Here is a 25,819-nt window from a genome sequence, read left to right as displayed (position 1 = left end):
TCGTAGGAAGCGCTGCCTCATTACTGTACAACCCTCCCGGTGTGAATGCACCGTCGGGTTGTCATGGTTACCGGAAGTGTAAATCTGTCACTTCCGCTCGCGAGTCTGTATACGCGTTGCCACGGTAACCCGGCGCATCAAAGCGTCATCCGCTAGGGTGCCGTCCGTATACAAGTTGCCATAGCAACTAGGCGTCCAGAACGGTCTCCCATTGGAAGCGCCTATACTAGCTAACCAGGCGCCGCCGGGACGAGTCGTATGACTCAGACAGGCTCCACTAGATAATACAAAGTTTGCATCCAAGAGCTTATTTCAGTCCATAAAGCGAAATTGATTGTATCGTCATATCTCTAAAAAATATATAAGGCAAGTGCTAAATAGTACAGATAAAACATACAATACAAAAATATATTTAAAAAACATATAACATTTTCTTATATAACCATGGTTTATATAAGAAAATGTTATATGTTTTTTAAATATATTTTTGTATTGTATGTTTTATCTGTACGTAGTGAGATAGTAGAATATGGAAATTAATGTCCAGGCAGGCGAGTCACCAATTTATCCCAGATTTGTAAAGATGTTCTAGTGGCGGGGAGGAGGGACAATAAGCAGGGTCTAGAGTTTGGGTGTATCTTAAAAAGGTCTTCTAAGGGAAGGTCCAAACTCCCAGTACGTTCAAGAGATACCCATCCCACTACAGGCGCCCCACTCAACCAGTATTTAAACTGGGCCAGTACACATGCCTCCTGGTAAAGGACCAGGGGGGTAATTCCAAGTTGATCGCAGCAGGATTTTTGATAGCAACTGGGCAAAACCATGTGCACTGCAGGGGAGGCAGATATAACATGTGCAGAAAGAGATAGATTTGGGTGGGTTATTTTATTTCTGTGCAGGGTAAATACTGGCTGCTTTATTTTTACACTGCAAATTAGATTGCAGATTGAACACACCACACCCAAATCTAACTCTCTCTGCACATGTTATATCTGCCTCCCCTGCAGTGCACATGGTTTTGCCCAGTTGCTATCAAAAATCCTGCTGCGATCAACTTGGAATTACCCCCCAGGTCGGGCATATCTAGCCCTCCCTTTCTACGAGGGAGAATCATTTTGGACCGAGCCAATCGGGGTGGCCGTGCCTTCCAGACATATCGTAGCATTATAGCACGACATCTATCAAGGTACGTTTTAGGGAAAAGAAAAGGTATGGTTCGGTATAAGTACATGAGTTTAGGTAAGAGAGTCATTTTGAAGGCTGCTAGGCGGCCAATCCACGAAATATCATAAGATTGCCAGGACTTAGTCTGGTCTAAAAAACTATTAATGAGTGGAGGTAAGTTAACATCAAAAACAGAGGCCGTAGAAGGTGGAATTTGGATCCCCAAATACTGAATTGAAGCCGATCGCCAGTTATATGGATAGTGTGATTGAAGGGTGGACACTATGGGAGCTGGGATATTAATGGGGAGAGCATCTGTCTTTGTTGTATTAATTTTATAAAAGGAAGCTTCACTATACTGTCCCAAGATAGCATGCAAACAAGGAAGGGAGGTTAGCGGGTCCGTGACAAACAGAAGGACGTCGTCCGCAAAGAGGCACAACTTGTGATTAGTAGTGCCAATAGTCACCCCCGGGAAGCCCCCAGACATCCTAATCTTCTCAGCAAGGGGTTCTATGCCCAACGTAAATATTAAGGGTGATAGAGGGCAACCCTGTCGGGATCCATTCGTAATAGGAAATGTATCGAAGAGGAAACCGTTACTAAATACCCGTGCAGAGGGGGATCTATATAGAGATAAAACCGAAGAAAGAATATGGCCACTAAAACCAAACTTGTCTAGAACCGAGGACATATATTGCCAGTTCAGTCTATCAAACGCCTTCTCTGCATCTAAAGAGAGCAGGAGAAGGCCAGTGTTAGAGGGAACGATATCAATCAAGTCAAAAACCCTACGGGTATTGTCAGATGCCTGTCTACCAGGCACAAACCCAACTTGGTCGTAGGCAATGAGAGATGGCAGAAAGACATTTAAACGGAAGGCGTCAAGTTTGGCAAAAATTTTAATATCACCGTTCAATAGTGCAATGGGCCTATAATTTTGACAATGCGCTGGGTTTTTACCTGGCTTGGGTATAGTGATAATCTGAGCCTCCAGCATTTCTGTAGGGAAAGCACCAAGAGAGGAGATTGAATTAAACAAGGAGGTCAGGGTGGGCGATAGTTGATCACAGAGAGAAACATAAAATTCATTTATGAAGCCATCTGGACCGGGGGCTTTATTATGCGGGAGTGATTTCATTACTTGAATTACCTCGGAGGGGGTCCACGGGGCATTTAGTGTCTCGAGCTGTTCCGCAGAAAGGGAGGGGAGTTTGACGTCGGCTAGGAAGGATTGTATAGAATCCGGAGTGGGTTGAAAAGTAAGGGGATCAGAAGAAAGGTTGTACAGCTTGGTATAATATCTAGTGAATTGATTCGCTATGTCATATGGATTGGACACTTTACCACCCTGAGGAGAAATCAGATGTCTAATCCTATTACGAGCCTTGAGAGCACGGAGCTTGCGAGCCAGCATTTTCCCCGGTCTATTACCAGTCAGGTAAAATTTCTGTCTCAACCTATTTAAAGCAAACTGGGTCCATCTCATAAGGAGTTTCTGGAGTTGGCCTCGGATATCCTTTAATTCCCTATGTAGGGCCCTAGAGGGGTGTAGCTTATTCCTATCTTCAACCTCCTTAAGTTTAGATTCCTAGGGGTATATTTACTAAGCTCCCGATTTTGACCGTGATGGCGTTTTTTGTTCTAAGTGGCATCTCGGTCATTTACTAAACAGTAATCACGGCAGTGATGAGGCTATTCGTATTTTTTTTCTTGTCCAAGTGAAAAATTACGAATGAATACACCATCGGTCAAATTACGCCTGTTTAAGTATGAATCTCGGTCATTTACTAACCATTCGTAATTGTATTTGCTGCCGCGAAAATGGTTTCGCGGCCGCGAAAAATTACGATTCGCATTTTTTTCCTAAAAAAAAACGCGCCAGCCTTTGAAAACCGCGTTTACATGTGAACTGAATTATCCATTACTCACACCTGTTTTTTTGGCCCTATAAAAGTGTTTCAGGCACATTCTGAACTTCTCTCACTCTGAAATGGCGGCTGTGGTGTGTGGCAATGGATTTTTGTTGGCTGTGGGATACGTTAGACTGCTCCATGAGAATTCCAGGAATCAGGACCAGGTAAGTGAACATGGCCAACAGGTTGTCCAGGTACCGCGGAGGCTGCGCCAGCCTCGTTTTTTTAGAGGTCGTTTAAACCTAAATGCATTGTCCGATGATATGGTCATACAGATGTTCCGCCTAAATAGAAACAACATTTTTCACCTGTATGACCTTGTCAAACTGGGCATAGACCCTGAGACAGCACGCTCTCGCTCTGTCTCAGGCCTACACAAACTCCTGGCTGTGTTACACTTTATGGCTACTGGGAGCTTCCAGGCTGTGGCAGGCGACGTCATTGGGATCTCACAGCCCACCTTTTCAAAATCTTTGATGCAGGTGAGTCTAAAAATACATATGCGGTTATGGCTAAGTGTTGCTTGTGTAAGTTGAAACACCACAGTATTGTAGAGAATACCTAACATGACACTCACCTTAGCTTATTTAATGTCCACTCAGGTTTTGGATGTGTTGGAGCCACACATTAAAGCCTCAATCTGCTTCCCTACTGAGGAGTCGGAGTGGAGTGCTGTCAGGGTAGCTTTCTATGAGCTTGCTGGCATGCCCAATGTGCTGGGGGCCATAGATTGCACACACGTTCAGCTGAGATCACCTAAGGGCCGCCAGTATATATATACTAATAGGCATATGGATCAATCAACTAATGTCCAGGTGGTCTGTGATGCAAACTTAAAAATTATGAGTGTTGTTGCAGGTTACCCTGGTGCCTGCCATGACTCCTTCATCCTCAGTCAGTCATCGCTCTTCGATAAATTTGAGGAGGGACAAATGCCTGATGGCTGGCTGTTGGGTATGTTGAAAATGTTATGTGTGTATGTCTTTTAACCACAGCCTAGATTTTGGAGGAGGTGAGAGAATAATCTAACATATGTCCTAATGTTGACTATATATGTTTTTCAGGTGATGGGGGTTACGGCTGCTACTCTTGGCTCCTTACTCCATTGTCCCTACCTGATTCTCCTGCTGAACACAGTTATAATCATGCACATAAGGCTACGCGGAATGTGATAGAAAGATGTTTTGGGGTGCTGAAGTCACGTTTTCGGTGTCTTGATAAATCTGGTGGCCTTTTGTTGTATAGTCCCTCAAAGGTGACTCGAATTGTGTTCTGCTGCTGTTTTCTCCATAATCTGTGTTTAAGTCAACATCTGGCACATGGTGAGGGAGAAAGCAGTCAGCAAGCAGAGGAGTTAGATACATCTGGTGACAGTGTGAGTACAATTGTAGGGAGGCAGGTACGTCAAGAAGTGATCCTGCGATATTTTACAGGTAAGTTTTATTATGCTGTAATTATCCTTCACTAAACACTTTGCTCTACTTTCTATTGTGTGTTCTGTTACTTACTGTTTGTTGTTTATAGTGGTGTGTCCATTGTGCTTAGTTGATGCTAACAAAACATTTACAGTCATTACCCTTGAAAAACATAACTACATACATACAGACCAGCTTCTTAAATTTTGGAGACGGACACAGGAATGTGTTTTTTTAACAAATTCTTTTATTTATTTGCACAAAAAGTTTTATGTTATTTTTTTCTTTTGTGTGTGCTGGGTGCTGGCTCACTGGCACGTGCTCTTGATGAACGCCGGACAGGGGAGGTTACTGGCGTTTGAACAGGGGTCGTGGTTCCCGAGCTGGAGGTAACTTGCTGAGCACCCATCATAGCAATATTGCTGCTCAGATTATTTAAACTGGCAATCAGATGAGTGTTTGTAGCAGTGTGGCTGGCTACAATCCTGGATAAGGCCTCATTCACCACTTGATTGTGTTGAATTATCTGAACTAGTGCCTGCTGATGTCGCTGTTGTTCATCTATAATGCGGGATAAATTAGCATTCATTTGGCTGTTTTCTGCCCTAATTTGCTCCATAGAGGTAGCCATTCTCCCTACTTGTACTATTAGTCTGCCCGAGTTGCGACTAATACGCGGTAGATGATGGGGCAGACTGGCAAGGTGTTGTGTATGTTGGGTCAGGGTGGCATTGCTTTGGGCCTGTTGGCTTGTCCAACTTGCCCAAAAATCGTCCGGAATTTGGCTTGGGGGCGGAGCTTGTGGCAGTTGTGGACTGCTGGATGGTTGGGGTATATCCTGCAACTGGATTGGCATGCTTGGATCCACAGCTGTTAATTGCAGTGTGAAGGATGGCTGTTGTTCTGGTCCCTGCTGGTCCTCGGCGGACATCAGGTTGTGCTCTGTATGGGGTAGGCAACATGCAATGTTGTAATTTTTAGAATTTGTCAAGGCTAATGCAACACATTATTACATTCCTAAAACTACATTTTTGCATTAGTAGCTCTTGTTTTTTGCAACTTAAAAAATTGTTAACATTTTGTGATAAAAAAAACAACACAGGCGCAAACATTGGCAAATTAGCATATTCCTCACCTAACTAACTTCCCTCCACAACATTACACTGTTAGATTCCCTCCCCTCACCACGATATAGACTACTTACCTGTATAGTCCAGAGGAGCTGAGCAAGTAAGCCATCTACATACTGGACAGGGGCGATGTGTGAACACTGTAATAGGTTTTTTTTTTGGGCCCAAAATTTATTTGTCTTCATATTTTTGAAAAATGTGAACGTGTGTGTGCTTAATGTATACTCAAATCTGTTCTTTTCATACAAATAGGTTGTCTAGACCATCCACTAAGACCTTATCTATTTTTAATAAAGCACCTTGAGCAATTGAAGACGTGACATCACATTGCTTGTTGAGGAAAACATGTAAACTCCAAACCAACTAACAACATCTTAAGTGTACTGTGTATATTATTGCTTATGTGTTTAATTTATGTTTTTACTCACCAGATAACTGAGGTGATCTGGGCTCATCACTCTGCGAACTCGCCAATAGTGCCAGTGGTGGCTGGGGTGACACTGCCGATAGTCTTCGCCTGGGTGGGGATGATGGAGGTGCAGAATCAGAGCCAAGACGCCGTGTCTTAGTTGGCCTCCTGGGTAAGTGTCCCAAGCCCTGTGATGGGCGCCTTACAGGAGGTCGGCTTCCAGAAGCAGAACCTAGGTGCAAAATTTAGCATTATTATTTTGTACTTCTATGTGTTTTCAGAATATGTGACTACAGTGAAGACTTACCTGCAATACCACCATCATCCTGACTGGTCTGAGGCCTGTCTGGGCGGCTGGTCTGTGTGACTGTGGAAAAAGTGACCCCAACATTATTACCATGTTTTTTGTCAAATGAACCAGTGAAAACCATTAATGTACTGTAAGCATCTATTTGGTTTGGTTTCCAAAAAAAAAATAAGCTTAAGAGCTTCTATATTCATGATTTTTAGTTGAATATCAAAATGTACTTGATGTGGCACACAATAAAGTTTATACCTAAAAGATTTTGGACTCAGATATTGCAGAGATTCAGTACTTGGCAATTTAAAAATAATTTAATGTTTTAAAAATTGCCCCGCTTTTAAGTTTTTACTTAAAACAAATACATTTTGAGGTTTTAAAACAAACACACATGTTCAAGCATTATCGCAAAAAATTGCACCAAAAAAAAAAAAAAATAATTTAAAAAAACTGCACGTTTTTGTTATAAAAAAAAATAAAAAAATAAAAAAGGAGCAAAAAAACACATTCAAAAAACAAACACACCTTAAGGGAGCATAGGCATGCAATCTGTTTTTTGCAAAAAAAAACATCCTTAAAACTTTAAAAATTACATTAAAGAAATTGAACACACATTTTAAGAACAATAATACAAAACAAACTTACCATCCTGCGTGGGTCGGTCCGAATCCCGGACATGAGTAGCAGACACCACCTCGCCAGGAATCAATGCCCGCACAGGCTCCTCCCAGTCCCGATAGCTTACACGTAAAGGTGGCCCACCTCCGGTTCTACGTGCAGATTTGGACTCTTTGGCCATCTTGGCCTTGACACGCCGCTTAATATCGTAAAATCGCTTGCGGCACGTGTCCTCTGTCCGCCTCACCACACCCTCACTATTTACAGCAAGTATAACTTGCCCCCACAGGGCAGACTTCCTGCGGGAGGACACCCTGGCAGCATCCTGACCAAACAATTGGCGATGGTGCTTCATCAGCTCACTTACCAACGCCATGTTTTCAGCATAGCTGAACTTTATATTCCTGCCAGTCTTGGTAGTGGTGCGTGGCTGCGGAGCCACAACACCATCACTATCACTGGAAAATCCAGCAACAGGCACCCCCTCCTCCTCCTCCTCACTAACCTCCTCCCTCTCACTACCCCCCTCCACCTCACTACCAGCCTCCACCTCACTACCAGCCTCCACCTCACTACCAGCCTCCACCTCACTACCAGCCTCCACCTCACTACCAGCCTCCACCTCACTAACCTCCGCCACCACACTGACCTCTGAGTCGGACATGACAAACAACATAAAACACTGAAAAATGAAAACACAAAACACACTCCTCCACTACTCCTACTACACACCACACAGCCAACACACGCTCACTCACTCACAAACAATGACAAAAGACTGAAATAATAAAACAAGGACAAAAAAGCTTACAAACTGGGAAAAAACAATACTACAAAGTTCACAAGACTCCTAACACACACAGTACAGCACTCAACAATCACCAAACTCCTCTCCAAATCCACCAAAAACTCCACCAAACTCACCAACTCCAAATACACCTTCCTCTCTCCTCTCCACTAGCTAAACCCACGAGGTGCGGAGTGTTTGGGGCGTTTTTATAGTAACATGCACAGACACTCCTCCTTTACGAATACAACCAATCACGGCCGCGTGACGTAAACGAAACTTAGAAGTCAAAACGCGGCAGCAAATTCCAAATCACTGCCGTAACAGACTTGTGACGCAGTCGTAAAAAAAAAACCCCAACGCGGCCGCGAAATAGCAAACGCGGCCGCAATCAACAGCAGAAAAGCACGAATGACATCGACATCGGAAGATTGAAAAAATACGAATACGAACGCTTAGTAAATGAGTCGTAATCAATTCAAAAAGTTGCAAGTTTACACTGTCGATGTCAGTCGCGATTGAACTTGAACATGATTCTGAAATATACGAATCTTAGTAAATAAACCCCCAAGTCTTGTTGTTGTTGGATAGCTTGTCGTTTGAGTCTAGCACCGGCTTGGATCGCAGTGCCTCGCACAACTGCCTTAAGGGCACACCAGAAAGTTGGGACAGAAGTATCTGAGGGGGAATTAGTTTCCATATAGAGGGAGATGCAATCATCAATCGCTTTTTTAGATATAGGGTCCGACAGCAGGTGAGCAGATAGGTGCCATGGCCGAGGGGGAGTAAATTGGTGGCAAATATTCCAAGACCATAGGAGAGGAGCATGATCGGACCAGGAAATAGGCAGAACATCCACCTGTGCTGAGTGCTGCAAAGTCCACTTATCGCAAAGAATAAGATTTATGCGAGAGTAGGAATTGTGCACTGGAGAGAAATACGTATAATCTCTCGAAGTTGGGTTCTGAACTCTCCACAAGTCATACAGGTCATATTCTGCCAGCAAATTACGGAAGGCTAGTGACGGGCCAGCCGGAGCCGCAGACATCTGGGAAGAAGACCGAGGAGATCTATCTAATTTAGGATCAAGCACTAAATTATAGTCGCCCAACATAAGCAGGGCACCCTGACGAACCCTCGCAATAGTCGAGCAAACTTTTCTAAGGAAGGGGACTTGGTTAGAATTGGGAGCGTAGAGAGATACAATCGTAACCATCTTATCCTCCAATTTTCCAACTAGAATGAGGAAACGTCCATTCTTGTCAGCTATCTAGGACAGCAGTTCAAACGAAACAGAGCTCCGAAAAAGAACAGCCACTCCATTGCGCTTGAAGGGGCCATTTGCAAAAAAGCCAACTGGGTATCTCCGGTCTCTCAGAGCCGGGGGACCTGCTGACGAAAAATGCGTTTCCTGCAAGGCAACTATGTCAGCTCTGTGTTTATGAAAAGTGGTCAAGGCTAGCCTGCGTTTATTGGGGGAGTTCAACCCTTTAACATTCAATGAATATATTCGTACCATTTAAAATATAGAAAAAGCAAAAACAGCTGACATCCCAAATTGGGGGGGGGGGCAAACTAGGGAAAAAAGGGGAAAGGACAGGCAGGAAAAACCAAAAGGGCCCATTATATCGGGACCGCATTGCTACTGCAGGGGAAAGGTATGCAGTAGAAAAAGTATGGGGAGGTGGCAGTAGTATCACCACCCGGGGTACAAAAGGCACATGTATACCTGGAGCAATAACGTATAGCCAAACTACAAGTACCAATAAGGGTACCAACAAGCACATCAGCAAATAATGTAAGTGACTAGTGAAATACCCTCATGTGTACAGTAAGAAGAAAAAGAAAGATAAGAGATAGAATCAGAGGAAAATGCAGGTACACATAGTAATATAAACAGCAAATGAAGGAACCAAAAGCATACACATATATAACATATAAACTCACGTATCCAGTATGCATTATAAAGGGGACGGAGTCCCCAACCAAACATGAAGATCAACCAGGAACTACATTAATTGGAACATTGAATACTCAGTCAGGTCGCAGACCACTCACAAGTAAGTGGCAGGCGAGGTTTCAATGTAGAGGTCACTTTGACCGAAACATCCCAGTCATTAAGCAGCTTAACCCCAGCGTCCAGAGTGGCAATTACGTAGGAGGAATTCTCATGGGAAATCACCAATTTCACTAGGAAGCCCCATCTGTATCTAATGTCATGAGAACGTAGTGCCTCCGTGATAGGAGCCAGAGCTCTACGTTTAGAGATGGTCAGTGCCGAGAAGTCAGGAAATATTTGTATGCCTCGAAGCGTATCCGAATCAGACGCAGATCTGGCAGCTTGCATTATCCGGTCCTTGGTCGTGAAGAAGTGAACACGGAGGAGGGTAACCCGAGTGTAGGAGGCGGAAACCGACCGTGGTTTCAGAAGCCGGTGAATGCAATCGATAAGAAGGTCTCTGTTGTCTGCCCCAGGTAGCAGTTTGCGGAAGAGGGAAATAGCATAGTCCAGAAGTTCCGAATTGGCCACAGAGTCTGGGATACCTCGGATTTTAATATTATTTCTCCGCGACCTGTCCTCTATATCCGCCAGTTTGTCTTTATACGTCTCCATCTCAGCTTGTTGTCGGTCATGGGCCGAAATAAGGTCATTATGAGAGGACACCAGTTCCTCCATTTTACGTTCAAGGTGGTCTGTGCGATCACCTAAAGCAGTTAGCTCCACTTTAACTTCACGGATAGCCAGAGAGAGGTCTTGAGTGAGCTCAGATTTAAAAGCCGCAAGGACTTGACACAGAGTCTTGACAGTGAGAGGATCCGTAGAATTAGAGTCCACCCCAGGGACCAATAAGGAATGGCCAGAACTCTCCTTAGGACGGTCAGGTTGGCTCGATGGGATGGAGCTCCTGGCAGGAGACGAGGAGATACGAGCCCCTTTTTGATTAGAGAAAGCCACCGGGGGCGGGAGTGCGTCCTTAATTTTTTTAGGGGGCATCGTTAGAGGGCTGCAGTAGAAGGAGTAGATGAGTGAAACTGGAAGGCCAATGCATCACAGGCCCTGGAGGCAGAGTAGTATGCTGGTTCCAAACAGAAGCTACTATGTATGCATGAGGACCCCGGGTGTAGGTGTAGAGAGGACAGAGCACATCACATCCCTATTCAAACATTATTACATGCAGAGAGATCTTTGCAGGGTCGGGGAGAAACGACAAATATGAGAGAGGCACAACAAATCCCAGCAAGGGGGTACTCACAGATCCAGTACAGGGGATTCCAGCAGGAATCGGCAGCACTACCACATAATGGAATATACACCCCAAGGGAGATGTAGTAGAAAAAGCTGGAGGAGAGCCCCAGGCAGATATCACTGGTCCTGGTTTAGCTCAGGGTACAGTTTCAGCCTCAGGAGGAGACAGAGCTGCAGAGATGCACAGACTGAAGAATCCAAAATGGGCGCTGGCTGTGAATGTCTCCTTCCCAGCTGGAGACAGAGGTGGATCCCAGGCCCACAGGAGTAAAAGCACAAGGGCCCATGGGTCCTCGGCCTCTGGGAGCCCCCAGAGACCCCCCAGGAGCCTGCAGGGAGAGGTAGGAGCCGTCCGGCGGAGCCATGTTCCGTTTCCCTGGGTCCTGGAAGTCCGGCCCGGGTAGGCTTGAAAATTTAGTCCCCGGCTTCAGGGCAGAAGGTAGGCCGCAATCTGCAGGAGCCTCCAGGAGTGCTCCCCGATTCTGCGGACCTCACCAACCGGCCAGCGCACAGCAGCAGGAGTGGGGGAGAGGGCACCAGGCTGAAAGGAGCAGAGATGGATGTGCAGGGAGGGAGAGAAGTGCCAGAAATCCTGCATCTCTGCTGAGACACTTCCACTCACAGCAGCAGCTAGGCCACGCCCCATCGGTAGTTCCTGTTTTTGGTCTCAGAGTGGCTGTAAGGTCTGAGACGATGATGGACTTGCTGGCAGATCAGTTCCTGTATTTATTTACTGAGAGAGAGAGACATAAGATGCATTGGAGGGAATGGTAATTGTATCGCTGGCCTGTAACTGAAACTGTATGTAATGGCATGTAGCTGTATGTAACTGTATGTAATTGTATGTTTTAACTGCTTACTGTGTGAGTGTAACCATGTAACTATAGGTATACTGTACTTTGTACTATATATTGAATCCATATCCTTTTTAATAACAAATATATACATCAATGAGCTTTGGAACTCAGATAATGTGTGGGTGTATTGTTTTCTCATATGGGATACAGTGTTTTGCGATGTACAGCGAACTTTTATCGTATATGGTAATAAGATGCGCCTGGCGTCTGCAATATATATTAGAGCGGGCATTTTAAATATTTGTGAGAAAGCAATTTGTCATTCTTAGATGGGGCTGGTCCGCGATATCACGTTCTTAATGATACACTGTACATTATAAACGCGACGCTGTGGTCAATCAGCTTGTGATGGACGCATCCTAAAAGCTGAGAAAATCATATCCGTGTGTATTGTTGTGTTATTAGTAAGACGCTGATATGAAATTCAAGGGACAATGCATTTCTCACAATATTTAAGATGCTAAAATGTATTTTTATTGTTGCAAAACAAGGTTCAAATAAGTCATATTGTGTTTGATTCAGATTGGATTGTTTATCTGTTTAAGTAGGTTTAAAAGTATATTTAAAAGTTGCTGCATAGCCTTGATATAGTTTTTTTTTTTAACTCAGGCCTAAAATAACTTCTGGTGCTTGTATGATGTGTGATTTCTTTGTGACAAAGGAAGCCGCATGGTCTGTCCTCCATTTTGGACTAACCACATGGCCTGTCCACCATTTTGTGTAACCCTCATGGATGTGGAAGGGGGAGGAGCAGAAGCCATTTTAAGAAGGTCATTTTCTAAATGGCTGATTATCACTGCTCAGAATAATCAGCTTTCCTTGGTCACATCAAACACCATTTATGAGTTACCAATGCATTTATTTAACCCATGCCATAGTCAATTACAAATAGTTTCAGCTGGGCCTAGTGAGAGTTAATAGATGAATACTTGATGTAAGAATTACACACAGATTAAAAAAAGTTTTTTTTCTTTTACCTCTAGGATTTAGTTAACTCTGCTTGCTAGTTTAGGATAGCTATTGAAATGTTAATTAACCTGTCCCACTACCCTCTTGAACAGGCATATGAACCTCTGTTGATATGCAAATTAGAAGCACTGAATGGGTAAATGAGTCTCATATGAGACCAGTGAATGGTACATATATATAATATTATTATAATTATGTGTATATTTATAACAGTGTATGTTCTGCAAGATAGCTATCCAATCTGAATCATATCATTTAATTTATTGATTATTGCTAGATTCATTATAGATCTGTGTGAAACCGAATACATTTGTTGCTATATAGTTAAAACTGAAATAACAGTGTTTAAGGAAGTAAGTATAAAGACACAAAATGCAGTTCTGGCCCAGTCGTAATAGGGTTAAACGGAACAAGTGTGTGCTGTGTTTAGTGGGCAATAGTAGTTTTTATTGCTCACATTTATTGAAGTTGTGTGAGTTGTTTTATTGCGTACGCACATTGGTACACGTGATACGGAACGTGAGGACAGCGTACGAAAACGTGCACGTGGCGCAAGGCCGCACACGTGGCATAGAGGTACGCACGGTTGCGTAATTACGCAAGCTTGCATAGGGTTGTGTGCGCATAATAAAACCACACAATAGTTTGTTTAGTTTAAAGGTGGGACAGTAGCCACAATACAATAGCACAAAACTATCAGATTTCTAAAGCAGATTAGTATAAAAAAATTTAGTTTAAAAACTGTATTGCCTCTGGGGTAAAGCTGCCTATCTGAATGAATTAAAATTTTCTGTACAGAAAAACCAAAGTGTATTTGAGTGAGCGAACGTAGGAGTGAGTGGATATTCGAACCCAGGGAATTCGGGATCCCGTCGTGTGGTACACCGAGTGAGTGGAGGCTTGGTGGCGTGAGGCGGCTGACTCACGTTAGTATAAGGTTTAATATGTAAGTCGTGAGGAGACTTACACAGGAGCATGGTAGGGAATTGTGAATTGTGTTGTGACCCATATAGTTTTTGTTACGCACCGGCTGAGGTTTCGCAGCTTGTGATTCGATTCCAGTGGTCGTACGGCAGATAAGTAACAAGTACCTATATGTTGTGCGATTGGACCACGTGTTTGTGGGTGCGATATATAGCGCAACATGATATCCTTTTTACGAGCTTTTGCGTAAAATCGGTCTCTCTCAGGAAAATCTCCAACAACAGATACTTTACTGGAAAGGGTAAGTTATTCCTAAAAACTTCCAGTAAATATAGGTCAATAGGGGCCCTAAGTTGGGTACATTGCCTTCGCTATCAACAGTGCATGGTAGTACTGGACAACGTGGGTGGTGAGCGGGTGAAGAGCGCTCGGAGAACTTTCACCGTCACCTTATATTGAGTATTTTGGTGTTTGTGGGAAAAGGCCCACAATTATGGGAGCCAGTTGCTCAAGTAAGGGCATTTAACCAGGGTTCAGGTTGAAGAGCCGTGGCCCACGGGGTCAGCGAAGTTTAAAGGAAAAAGTATTATGTGTGGGAAATATTGTCCACATGCTGAAGACTTTTTGTCTGAATGGGAATGTATGACTGACAAAGATAGGGTACCATACCCTAGGGTGGGCAGCTTTGAACCAGAGGTATTGCAGAACTTAAGGATAAGAATATGTCTGATAAAATCCCGAAAACAAAGGGTCAGACATACAAATTGTTTAAACCTGTGGCAGCAAGAGGGGTTGGTGAATTTGATCCTAAGGTATTGCAGGTGGTATGTCTAACCAAAGTCATATAAGACAAGAATGGAAATATAAGAACTGTAGCAACAATAAATAAGTAGGAAGAAAAAAAAAAAAGAGAATGCAAGTACACCGCCATATGTAGATGTGGAAGCAGTTACGGCCAGCATACAAACTATAGAAAATAATAAAAATATGAAAAATATGACTGTAACCTATATATGTACTAATGAATGTTGAAGTTTTATTTAGGAGGAGAAGGTGACCTGATCGTTTTCAGCCATTTCTCATGCACGCAGAGGAGTATCCAACCGGTAAAAGAAGAGCAGTAGCCTGTGGGGGAAGTGGCTGAGACCAGTGGAACAGGTAAGTATGGTATCATTCGTGTACATATATAGTAAAAAAATAAAAATAAATAAAACTAAAAAAATCAAGAAAGTAACGTCAGAAATGGAGAAAAAACCTGTCCGCACATTAGTATTGGCCAGTAGGAAAGCGGACAGAGACAAGGTAACCCCAGGGTATTTCTTTCAGTTACCATAAAAGAAGTATTCATTCTTAGTAATGCCCCTAGTAAAGATGAGCTTGGAAATGTTTGTTGGACCACGTACAGACCTTTAATACGGGATGAGAAGGATTGAATGAAATACTTTGCATGACCTAGAAGCTTGTTAAACTTTTTTTTTGTTTTTGTCTCTTGCAGAAATAGAAAACTCTCCATCTGGATAAGACCACTGGTAAACACTAATTCGGCAAATGGGAGATGGCTGTCTCTGTGCAAATGGACGGGCTCAATAAGGCATTGAGTGTCAGGGTGCAGACTTCTTTGCAAAATTGGAAAGGTCACAGTAGCTAATCTTAGATAGTGTGCTATTGAACATCACAAGAATAGTGTTAGGCGCAGAGAACAACAGGTGGAGAGGTTGAGGATGGTAAGTATACTGGCACATACAGGAAAGACCCATCAGTCCAAACTCCAGAACCCGAATGGTCAATAATATGTTACAGTTGTAGGAAGGAAGGGCATTTTGCCAGAGATTGTAGGAGTAGTAGGACACATAGTCAATATAGATCCCCTAGACAGAAAACACAAGCCACATTATTAAACACATAGGGGTATATTTACTAAGGTCCCGATTTTGACCGAGATGCCGTTTTTTCTTCAAAGTGTCATCTCGGTAATTTACTAAGCAAAAATCACGGCAGTGATGAGGGTATTCGTAATATTTTGGAAGTCCTAGGAAAAAATCACGAATCAATACACCATCGGTAAAATACGCCTGCAATTTGCTAGAAATTGGGAATTTACTAAAAAGTGCAAAACACAAACACTGCCGACAATAGCCAAACACTGCCGTGATAAAATACAAATCGTGAAAAAGTGCTAAAAAAAACCAGACCTGCTTTTTTATCCCTTGTTTGTATGGGCATGCACGGATCCATGAGATCCGTGCATGTTTTTCAGTGGGAAGGGGGGGGAAATGTTATAAATTTTCTGGAAAAAAATTGCGTGGGGTCCCCCCTCCTAAGGCAAACCAGCCTCGGGCTCTTTGAGCCGATCCTGGTTGCAGAAATATGGGGAAAAAATGGACAGGGGTTCCCCCATATTTAAGCAACCAGCATCGGGCTCTGCGCCTGGTCCTGGTTCCAAAAATACGGGGGACAAAAAGAGTAGGGGTCCCCCGTATTTTTGAAACCAGCACCGGGCTCCACTAGCTGGACAGATAATGCCACAGCCGGGGGTCACTTTTATACAGTGCCTTGCGGCCGTGGCATCAAATATCCAACTTGTCACCCCTGGCCGGGGTACCCTGGGGGAGTGGGGACCCCTTCAATCAAGGGGTCCCCCCCCCAGCCACCCAAGGGCCAGGGGTGAAGCCCGAGGCTGTCCCCCCCATCCAATGGGCTGCGGATGGGGGGCTGATAGCCTTTGAGAAAAGTGATTGATATTGTTTTTAGTAGCAGTACTACAAGGCCCAGCAAGCCTCCCCCGCAAGCTGGTACTTGGAGAACCACAGTACCAGCATGCGGCGGAAAAATGGGCCCGCTGGTACCTGTAGTACTACTACTAAAAAAATACCCCAATAAAGACATTTCACACACACCTTGAAAGTATAACTTTAATACATCCATCCACACCTCCATATACACATACTTACCTTATGTTCCCACGCAGGTCGGTCCTCTTCTCCAGTAGAATCCATGGTGTACCTGTTGAAAAAATTATACTCACATAATCCAGTGTTTTCGGCTCCTCGGTAAATCCTTTTGTAATCCACGTACTTGAAAAAATAAAAAAACGGATACCCGACCACGAACTGAAAGGGGACCCATGTTTTCACATGGGCCCCCTTTCCCCGAATGCCAGAAACCCACTCTGACTGATGTCTAAGTGGGTTTCTTCAGCCAATCAGGGAGTGCCACGTTGTGGCACCCTCCTGATCGGCTGTGTGCTCCTGTACTGTATGACAGGCGGCACACGGCAGTGTTACAATGTAGCGCCTATGCGCTCCATTGTAACCAATGGTGGGAACTTTCAGGTCAGCGGTTGACCGAAAGTGACCTCACCGCTGACCTGAAAGTTCCCACCATTGGTTACAATGGAGCGCATAGGCGCTACATTGTAACACTGCCGTGTGCCGCCTTTCATACACTACAGGAGCACACAGCCGATCAGGAGGATGCCACAACGTGGCGCTCCCTGATTGGCTGAAGAAACCCACTTAGACATCAGTCAGAGTGGGTTTCTGGCATTCGGGGAAAGGGGGCCCATGTGAAAACATGGGTCCCCTTTCAGTTCGTGGTCGGGTATCCGTTTTTTTATTTTTTCAAGTACGTGGATTACAAAAGGATTTACCGAGGAGCCGAAAACACTGGATTATGTGAGTATAATTTTTTCAACAGGTACACCATGGATTCTACTGGAGAAGAGGACCGACCTGCGTGGGAACATAAGGTAAGTATGTGTATATGGAGGTGTGGATGGATGTATTAAAGTTATACTTTCAAGGTGTGTGTGTGTAATGTCTTTATTGGGGTATTTTTTTAGTAGTAGTACTACAGGTACCAGCGGGCCCATTTTTCCGCCACATGCTGGTACTTGTGGTTCTCCAAGTACCAGCTTGCGGGGGAGGCTTGCTGGGCCTTGTAGTACTGCTACTAAAAACAATATCAATCACTTTTCTCAAAGGCTATCAGCCCCCCATCCGCAGCCCATTGGATGGGGGGGACAGCCTCGGGCTTCACACCTGGCCCTTGGGTGGTTGGGGGGGGGGACCCCTTGATTGAAGGGGTCCCCACTCCCCCAGGGTACCCCGGCCAGGGGTGACTAGTTGGATATTTGATGCCACGGCCGCAAGGCACTGTATAAAAGTGACCCCCGGCTGTGGCATTATCTGTCCAGCTAGTGGAGCTCGGTGCTGGTTTCAAAAATACGGGGGACCCCTACTCTTTTTGTCCCCCGTATTTTTGGAACCAGGACCAGGCGCAGAGCCCGATGCTGGTTGCTTAAATATGGGGGAACCCCTGTCCATTTTTCCCCCATATTTCTGCAACCAGGATCGGCTCAAAGAGCCCGAGGCTGGTTTGCCTTAGGAGGGGGGACCCCACGCAATTTTTTTTTTACATTTAAACTTTATTTATTTTTTAAACAAAGTGCACAATGAAGCCCAGCACGGATCTCTCAGATCCGGCCGAGATTCATTGTATTAAAGTCGGCAGTGTTTTACAAGTCACTCACGTAAAACACTGCCTAAAAAAACGAATGACATCGACATCGGAAAACCCGAAAATGCAGAATACGGCAGCTTAGTAAATTAGTCGTAATCAATTCAAAAAGTTGCATATTTACACTTTCGATGTCATTCGTGATTGAACTTTGACCTCAAACGGGAAAATACGAATCTTAGTAAATTTACCCCATAGACGGGACCAAGGGACATATAGTAAGGAATCATAAGCCATATAGAAAACACAGATTCGGCTAATGGGAAGAACAAAATAAATGCAACATTACCCTTTGACAAAACTTGAAGACTAATGTTACATTTCACTGTTCTAGATGCATGTCCATCACAGGTAGAGGAAATTATCTCACAGATACCGGGTTCCCTATGAACTTAGGATGGACAGAGCACTTGATTGATGGCTGGGATAGTCCCAGTAGAGATACACAGAGCATTTTTTAAGGGGAGTAGACCAAGTAGAGAATCACTTCCCCATAGTGCCCAATCCAGTTGTCAAATTTTTATAAAATCTTCTCCACCTCTACAAACTCATCTGTCACCAACCTCTATTCTGTTTCTCTACAGTTTTCCTCTTCATCTTTTGCATTCACACAGGGTGGTACAATTCATGGACCCAAGTACAGTTCAAACTCCACATGCCTAGGTCCTTCAGAGTTCTGCCCAAACCCAGTATATCTCAACAGCACGATGACACCAGTATTACTGCAGTGTGCGTTGTCATCAGTGGTGCAAGTAGAAAAAATGTCTTACGGGTACCGTGTGCGCGCGCCGAAGGCGCGCGCGCAAAAAAATGGGTGTGGCCAAATGCCACATGGGGCGTGGCCAATGAAAATGGGGGCGTGATACACATATGGGGGAAGGGCAGATACACGTATGACCCCAATAGTGTCAGATACACGTTGCCCCACAGTGCTAGATATACATTGCCCCACAGTGCCAGATACATATAACCCCACAGTGCCAGATACACATTGCCCCACAGTGCCAGATACACAAATGTCCCCAGAGTGCCAGATACACAAATGTCCCCAGAGTGTCAGATACACATTGCCTCACAGTGCCAGATACACATTGCCCCACAGTGCCAGATGCACATTGCCCCACAGTGCCAGATACACAAATGTCCCCAGAGTGCAGATACACATTGCCCCACAGTGCCAGATGCACATTGCCCCACAGTGCCAGATACACAAATGTCCCCAGAGTGCCAGATACACATTGCCCCACAGTGCCAGATACACATTGCCCCACAGTGCCAGATACAGAAATGCCCCCAGAGTGCCATACATTGCCTCACAGTGTCAGATACACATTGCCCCACAGTGCTAGATACACAAATGCCCCCACTGTGTCAGATATACATTGCCCCCCGTGCCAGATACAGAAATGCCCCTACAGTGCCAGATATACCCCCAGTGCCAGATATCCTCCAGTGCCAGGTATACATGCCCCCCTGTGCCAGATATCCCCCAGTGCCAGGTATATATGCCCCCCTGTGCCAGATATGCCCCCAGTGCCAGATATCCCCCAGTGCCAGGTATACATGCCCCCCCAGTGCCAGATATCCCCCAGTGCCAGGTATAACATGCCCCCCCAGTGCCAGATATCCCCCAGTGCCAGGTATATATGCCCCCCTGTGCTAGATATGCCCCCAGTGTCAGATATCCCCCAGTGCCAGGTATACATGCCCCCCCAGTGCCAGATATCCCCCAGTGCCAGGTATAACATGCCCCCCCAGTGCCAGATATCCCCCAGTGCCAGGTATAACATGCCCCCCCAGTGCCAGATATCCCCCAGTGCCAGGTATACATGCCCCCCTGTGCCAGATATCCCCCAGTGCCAGGTATATATGCCCCCCTGTGCCAGATATGCCCCCAGTGCCAGGTATACATGCCCCCCTGTGCCAGATATCCCCCAGTGCCAGGTATACATGCCCCCCTGTGCCAGATATGCCCCCAGTGCCAGGTATACATGCCCCCCTGTGCCAGATATCCCCCAGTGCCAGGTATATATGCCCCCCTGTGCCAGATATGCCCCCAGTGCCAGGTATATATGCCCCCCTGTGCCAGATATGCCCCCAGTGCCAGGTATACATGCCCCCCTGTGCCAGATATCCCCCAGTGCCAGGTATATATGCCCCCCTGTGCCAGATATGCCCCCAGTGCCAGGTATATATGCCCCCCTGTGCCAGATATGCCCCCAGTGCCAGGTATACATGCTCCCCTGTGCCAGATATCCCCCAGTGCCAGGTATATATACCCCCCCTGTGCCAGATATGCCCCCAGTGCCAGATATCCCCCAGTGCCAGGTATAACATGCCCCTCCAGTGCCAGATATCCCCCAGTGCCAGGTATATATGCCCCCCTGTGCCAGATATGCCCCCAGTGCCAGGTATACATGCCCCCCCAGTGCCAGGTATAACATGCCCCCCTCCCCTACTCACCGCTGCCGCTGCCGTCGCTGTCCTCCTGTCTGTCATGTGAGGGAAGGAGAGTGCAGCCTGCGCCTCTCGTTCCCCTCAGTCTCCGGCGGGTGTCTCAGTTTAATTCAGCGCCGATCCGTGAGCCAATCAGGCCTGAGTTTCCTGTCCACTACCTGTTTGGTCTATGTATTGTTCTAATAAAAGTGATTTTAGCTTTTATACATGTAATCATAATTATCCGCTGCAATGTCCCACAACTTCACAACAAGCATCAAATGAATCTACACATCAATCTGGTTGCTTCAATAGTAAACATGACAGGTCTATCTGGTTTCGTTCAAAAAATACACATACATGACATTACTTCATTATCTATCATTCTAAATCATCATGATGTCTGGCGCTTGATACCACCACAATTATGTACTGCATGAAATAAGCGTCGAATCCATCTCTGTGGCATGTCCGTGTAAATGCGTGTGTTACCATATATTGCTGTGCTCGCTGAGCGTATTTGGAAGTATAGCGACTCATAATGTGTGTAGTTTGTATGTTCTCTTTATGTAATTTTTTACTTCGACAGTCCACCCTTTGGCAGTAAACAATAACTGGCTTCAATTATTAACATAAGAAAAAAATATTTCATACCATAATCGGTGACCCAGACACAAGTATGTATGCATTTCGCAAATCAGACACTTGACTATATTTGGGGAAGACCGGGAGGAGGACGAGACATCCTCTATATGCATGCGGCGGTCACGGGACCACTGGTTGGGTGTGGGACAACATTCAACCTATAGAGTATGCTGGGACAGTGCTTTGGCCTATAATGCCTGATTTGCGACGAACATTTCACACATACATGTACTTACGTCTTTTTACACTGATGTTTGGATTCGATTGAGGTTCTGCTGGGTAGATGAAGAAGACACAAACAAATCGTGACAGTGACATATAAAATTTTCATGATCTACATATTCCTATGATTTTCTGAACATTGTTTCCATTTCTGGAACGTATGCTAGGTCTGTTTAATCATTGAACAAGGGTTATAAGTAGTGTCCTTCCTAAATAACATAAACCTTCGGAGTTCGGTGAGAGCCACTCATAAACCTTTCTTCCACATATATTAATGAGCTTTTTATCTGCAATGTGTGAATAGCCATTGTCTGATTGTTCCTGATTACCTCTGAACTCCATAACTAATAGAACTTTGATTTTTCTCTGATTTTAACAAACTGATCGGCTAATCCTGGGATCCTATAAGGAAATCACTCCTTCCTACAGAACCAGTTCCAGTCCCACACTCGACTCCTCATAAAAAAAACCTCGCAAAAATAGAATATCCTGAAAGAAAATGTTTGTCAGCGGGAAAGAGAGAAAAGAGAAATAGAACAAAACAACTCTTGTTTCTGCAATCCTTTAGTATGCTCAGGTAGTGTTCAACAGTGCCGCCTCTCAGTCTTCACGGAACAGAGTCTCTGGTGATACGAGGTTCTCTTTGCCTTGCTCTTTGGACACACAGTTCACTTGGAACACACAGTTCACTTTGCTCTCCACCTTGCTCTTTGAACACACAGTTCACTTGGAACACACGGTTACCAAACTACACAAACTCAATGAATGTGAGCAATAAACTACTTTGTCACGAGTTCTCTCCGGGTCAGCGACCTTCTTGCAGTGGGACGAGTGGACCCAAGTCTCTCTTTCGGCGACCTTTAGTGCTGTCAACAAATCTTGGTATGGTCCTTTCCACCTGTCTATTAGGCAACCCGAGCGTAAGAACAATCACACAGTCTCTTGGTTCACAATCAAGACAGTTAGCATTTGGCATACCAGCAATCAACAGTTTCAAGTTCTTTTGTCAAGTTCTCAAATGCTGGCTCATCTCAACAAGGTACTGTACTGTCACCTCATTGGTGTATTTCTGATCATTGTGCGGATCAATCATGACATGAGGTTGTCTTCCAAAAACAACCCAAAAAAAAGACACAAATACCAAAACAAAAACAAATTTCGAAGAGGGTAATTTGTCGAGTGAAGATCAGGGAGTGGTTCCGAAGCTACATAATACTAGCGGCAGCATCTATGATCACAATAGTACAATTTCAAGCTTTGCTCCCACTTCTAGGAGTACCATTATCTACACACAAATTTCGGCGCAATTTTTCTTTGTGGTAAACACAGCAGCATCCGTGGCGGCAGGAAATGCCTCTACCCAGTTTGAGAAAACATCAGTGCACACCAATACATAACAATAATTCCTAAAGGGTGTTAACTGTACAAAGTCGATTTGTATTTCCTGAAAAGATCCGTCTGCAGGAGGGATATGGGATGGCTCTGTTGGTATTGCTTTACCAATATTCTTCCTCAATCAAGCAAGACAAGTCATTGCTCTCTTTACCTGCATGAGAATAGAATCCTGGCGCACACCAGTAGACTCTCATCAGCCTGCACCTACCCTCTTTGCCTAGATGAGTCAGACCGTGTGCCACCTCAGCTAGACTTGGAAGGTATGCTCTGGGGGCTACTGGCTTATCGTTTCCACCTGCCCACAGTCCTGAGGACTCCTGGCCATACCCCTTTGTCCTCCAGACTGCCTTTTCCTGTAAGGGAACACAATTTTTTTGTATCTTAATTTAACTATCGTGTGTTTGCAGTGTAGAGTACCAAGAGCATAACTCAAAAAAAAAAAAAAGAAAAAAAGAAACATCTCTAGAGGATAGAAAGAAGAAGAAAATGAAAAAGAAAATGTCAGGTTTGCCATTCGCCAACAGGCATATCAGTGTCTATACAACATTTCCCTTCACCAGTATTCCCATTTTCCACCCTTTGTGCATGACAACCAGTGGTGCAAGTGGGCGGGTACGGGTGGGTACGGCGTACCCGTAAGAATTTAGCCGTGGGTACACCGTACCCACACCGACGGGCCGCCGCTCCTCCTCCTTCCCTCCCTCCCCCACGCCGCACCGCCGCACACGCCACACCGCCGCTGATGTGAGGGCAGGAGAGGCAGGAGAGTGCAGCCTGCGCCTCTCGTTTCCCTCAGTCTCCGGTGGGTGTTTCAGTTTACTTCAGCGCCGATCCGTGAGCCAATCAGAGCTCGCAGCCTTTGGACGTCCCCAAGGCTGAACCTGTTCAGCATATACAAAGAAACTAGTGACTCATCATGAATGAGAGAGAGTCCCCTCCCCCAATCTAAATAACACATTTTGCTGATCACACAGGAAGGTAGTTCCTGTTTTTGGTCTCAGAGTGGCTGTAAGGTCTGAGACGATGATGGACTTGCTGGCAGATCAGTTCCTGTATTTATTTACTGAGAGAGAGAGAGACATAAGATGCATTGGAGGGAATGGTAATTGTATCGCTGGCCTGTAACTGAAACTGTATGTAATGGCATGTAACTGTATGTAACTGTATGTAATTGTATGTTTTAACTGCTTACTGTGTGAGTGTAACCATGTAACTATAGGTATACTGTACTTTGTAATATATATTGAATCCATATCCTTTTTAATAACAAATACAGGTTGAGTATCCCATATCCAAATATTCCGAAATACGGAATATTCCGAAATACGTACTTTTTTGAGTGAAAGTGAAATAGTGAAACCTTTGTTTTCTGATGGCTCAACGTACACAAACTTTGTTTAATACACAAAGTTATTAAAAATATTGTATTAAATGACCTTCAGGCTGTGTGTATAAGGTGTATATGAAACATAAATGAATTGTGTGAATGTAGACACACTTTGTTTAATGCACAAAGTTATAAAAAATATTGGCTAAAATGACCTTCAGGCTGTGTGTATAAGGTATATATGTAACATAAATGCATTCTGTGCTTAGACTTGGGTCCCATCACCATGATATCTCATTATGGTATGCAATTATTCCAAAATACGGAAAAATCCGATATCCAAAATACCTCTGGTCCCAAGCATTTTGGATAAGGGATACTCAACCTGTATATACATCAATAAGCTTTGGATCTCAGATAATGTGTGGGTGTATTGTTTTCCCTTATGGGATACAGTGTTTTGTGATGTACAGCGCGCTTTTATCGTATATAGTAATAAGATGCGCCTGGCGTCTGCAATATATATTAGAGCGGGCATTTTAAATATTTGTGAGAAAGCAATTTGGCATTCTTACTCTATAGGACATATAGAGGAAAGACATACACTTTTGGGGGTTGCGAGATGTAGTAAATACTGTAATACAGAAAAACAGGAAGGGTGGGGAGAGCATGATACAGAACATACAGATCGGGGGAAGAACAATACAGATCGGGGAGATAGTGAAATGGCTGACATTTACAGTATATCAATGAACTGGGGGCAGGTGTACAAAGCCTGGGAGAGTGATAAAGTGGAGAGAGATAAACTAACAACCAATCAGCTCCTAGTTGTCATTTTTCAAACACAGTCTGTGACATGGCAGTTAGGATCTGATTGGCTGGTACTTTACCTCTCTCCACTTTATCACTCTGCCGGACTTAATACATCTCCCCCATAGAATAACTAAATGATGAAATGGTACAGAATGGTATAAATGATGTGAATTGGAGCTGTAACAAGTGACTGTTTCCCTATCTTTACATATAATAAAGGTGACATAGTCCTTTCCCTAGAGTCCTTCTCCTTACTGCTCAGGGGGCCTGATTCAGATGCGGACACAGCGCTGCTGTTGCACCAAGTGGCTCAATGCTTTTTCACTGTGCATGCGTGTAAGCTGCACTGCGCACTAAATGAAATCAAGCTCACATAGAGGATCCCATCGCAATGTGATTGACAGGAAGTCAGCGTTTGAGGTGGTAACGGGGGTGGCTAACTGTATACAGGCGTGTCAGCCAGGTCCATTCAAACGCCGTTCCATGTGCGTGCATAAATTACACATTGCGACCTCTGTTGCTGCTGGAGAGCCCCCTGTGTCTAGGAGACTTGCTCAGCCTACGACTGCTCAGACTCACGATGCAATTGTGAACGGCAAGATTGCAGCAGCGATTGCTTCAACAACCACATCTGAATCAGGCCCACAATTACACCATGATATTTTACTATTTTATCACATTTAACAACTAAGGAGTCAGTTTAATTAGGTGCGAGTTTGTCTTACA

General features: G+C 44.6%; 1 long non-coding RNA gene across 1 annotated transcript; it reads right to left on the bottom strand.

The window, feature by feature from the left end:
• Nucleotides 1-4,848: 4,848 nt before the first annotated feature.
• LOC134957010 (uncharacterized) lies at nucleotides 4,849-6,421 on the bottom strand. Its single transcript, XR_010186384.1, has 3 exons — nucleotides 6,342-6,421; nucleotides 6,054-6,266; nucleotides 4,849-5,437 (listed from the first exon to the last, which is right to left on the bottom strand). It is a non-coding gene; the product is annotated as an uncharacterized LOC134957010 (long non-coding RNA).
• Between the last annotated feature and the right edge of the window lie 19,398 nt (nucleotides 6,422-25,819).

This window comes from Pseudophryne corroboree, chromosome 9, assembly GCF_028390025.1.
Source record: "Pseudophryne corroboree isolate aPseCor3 chromosome 9, aPseCor3.hap2, whole genome shotgun sequence".
In the NCBI taxonomy this organism is placed as follows: domain Eukaryota; kingdom Metazoa; phylum Chordata; class Amphibia; order Anura; family Myobatrachidae; genus Pseudophryne; species Pseudophryne corroboree.
Note: the sequence above shows the minus strand (reverse complement) of the source record. Positions and strands in the feature narration are given on the sequence as shown.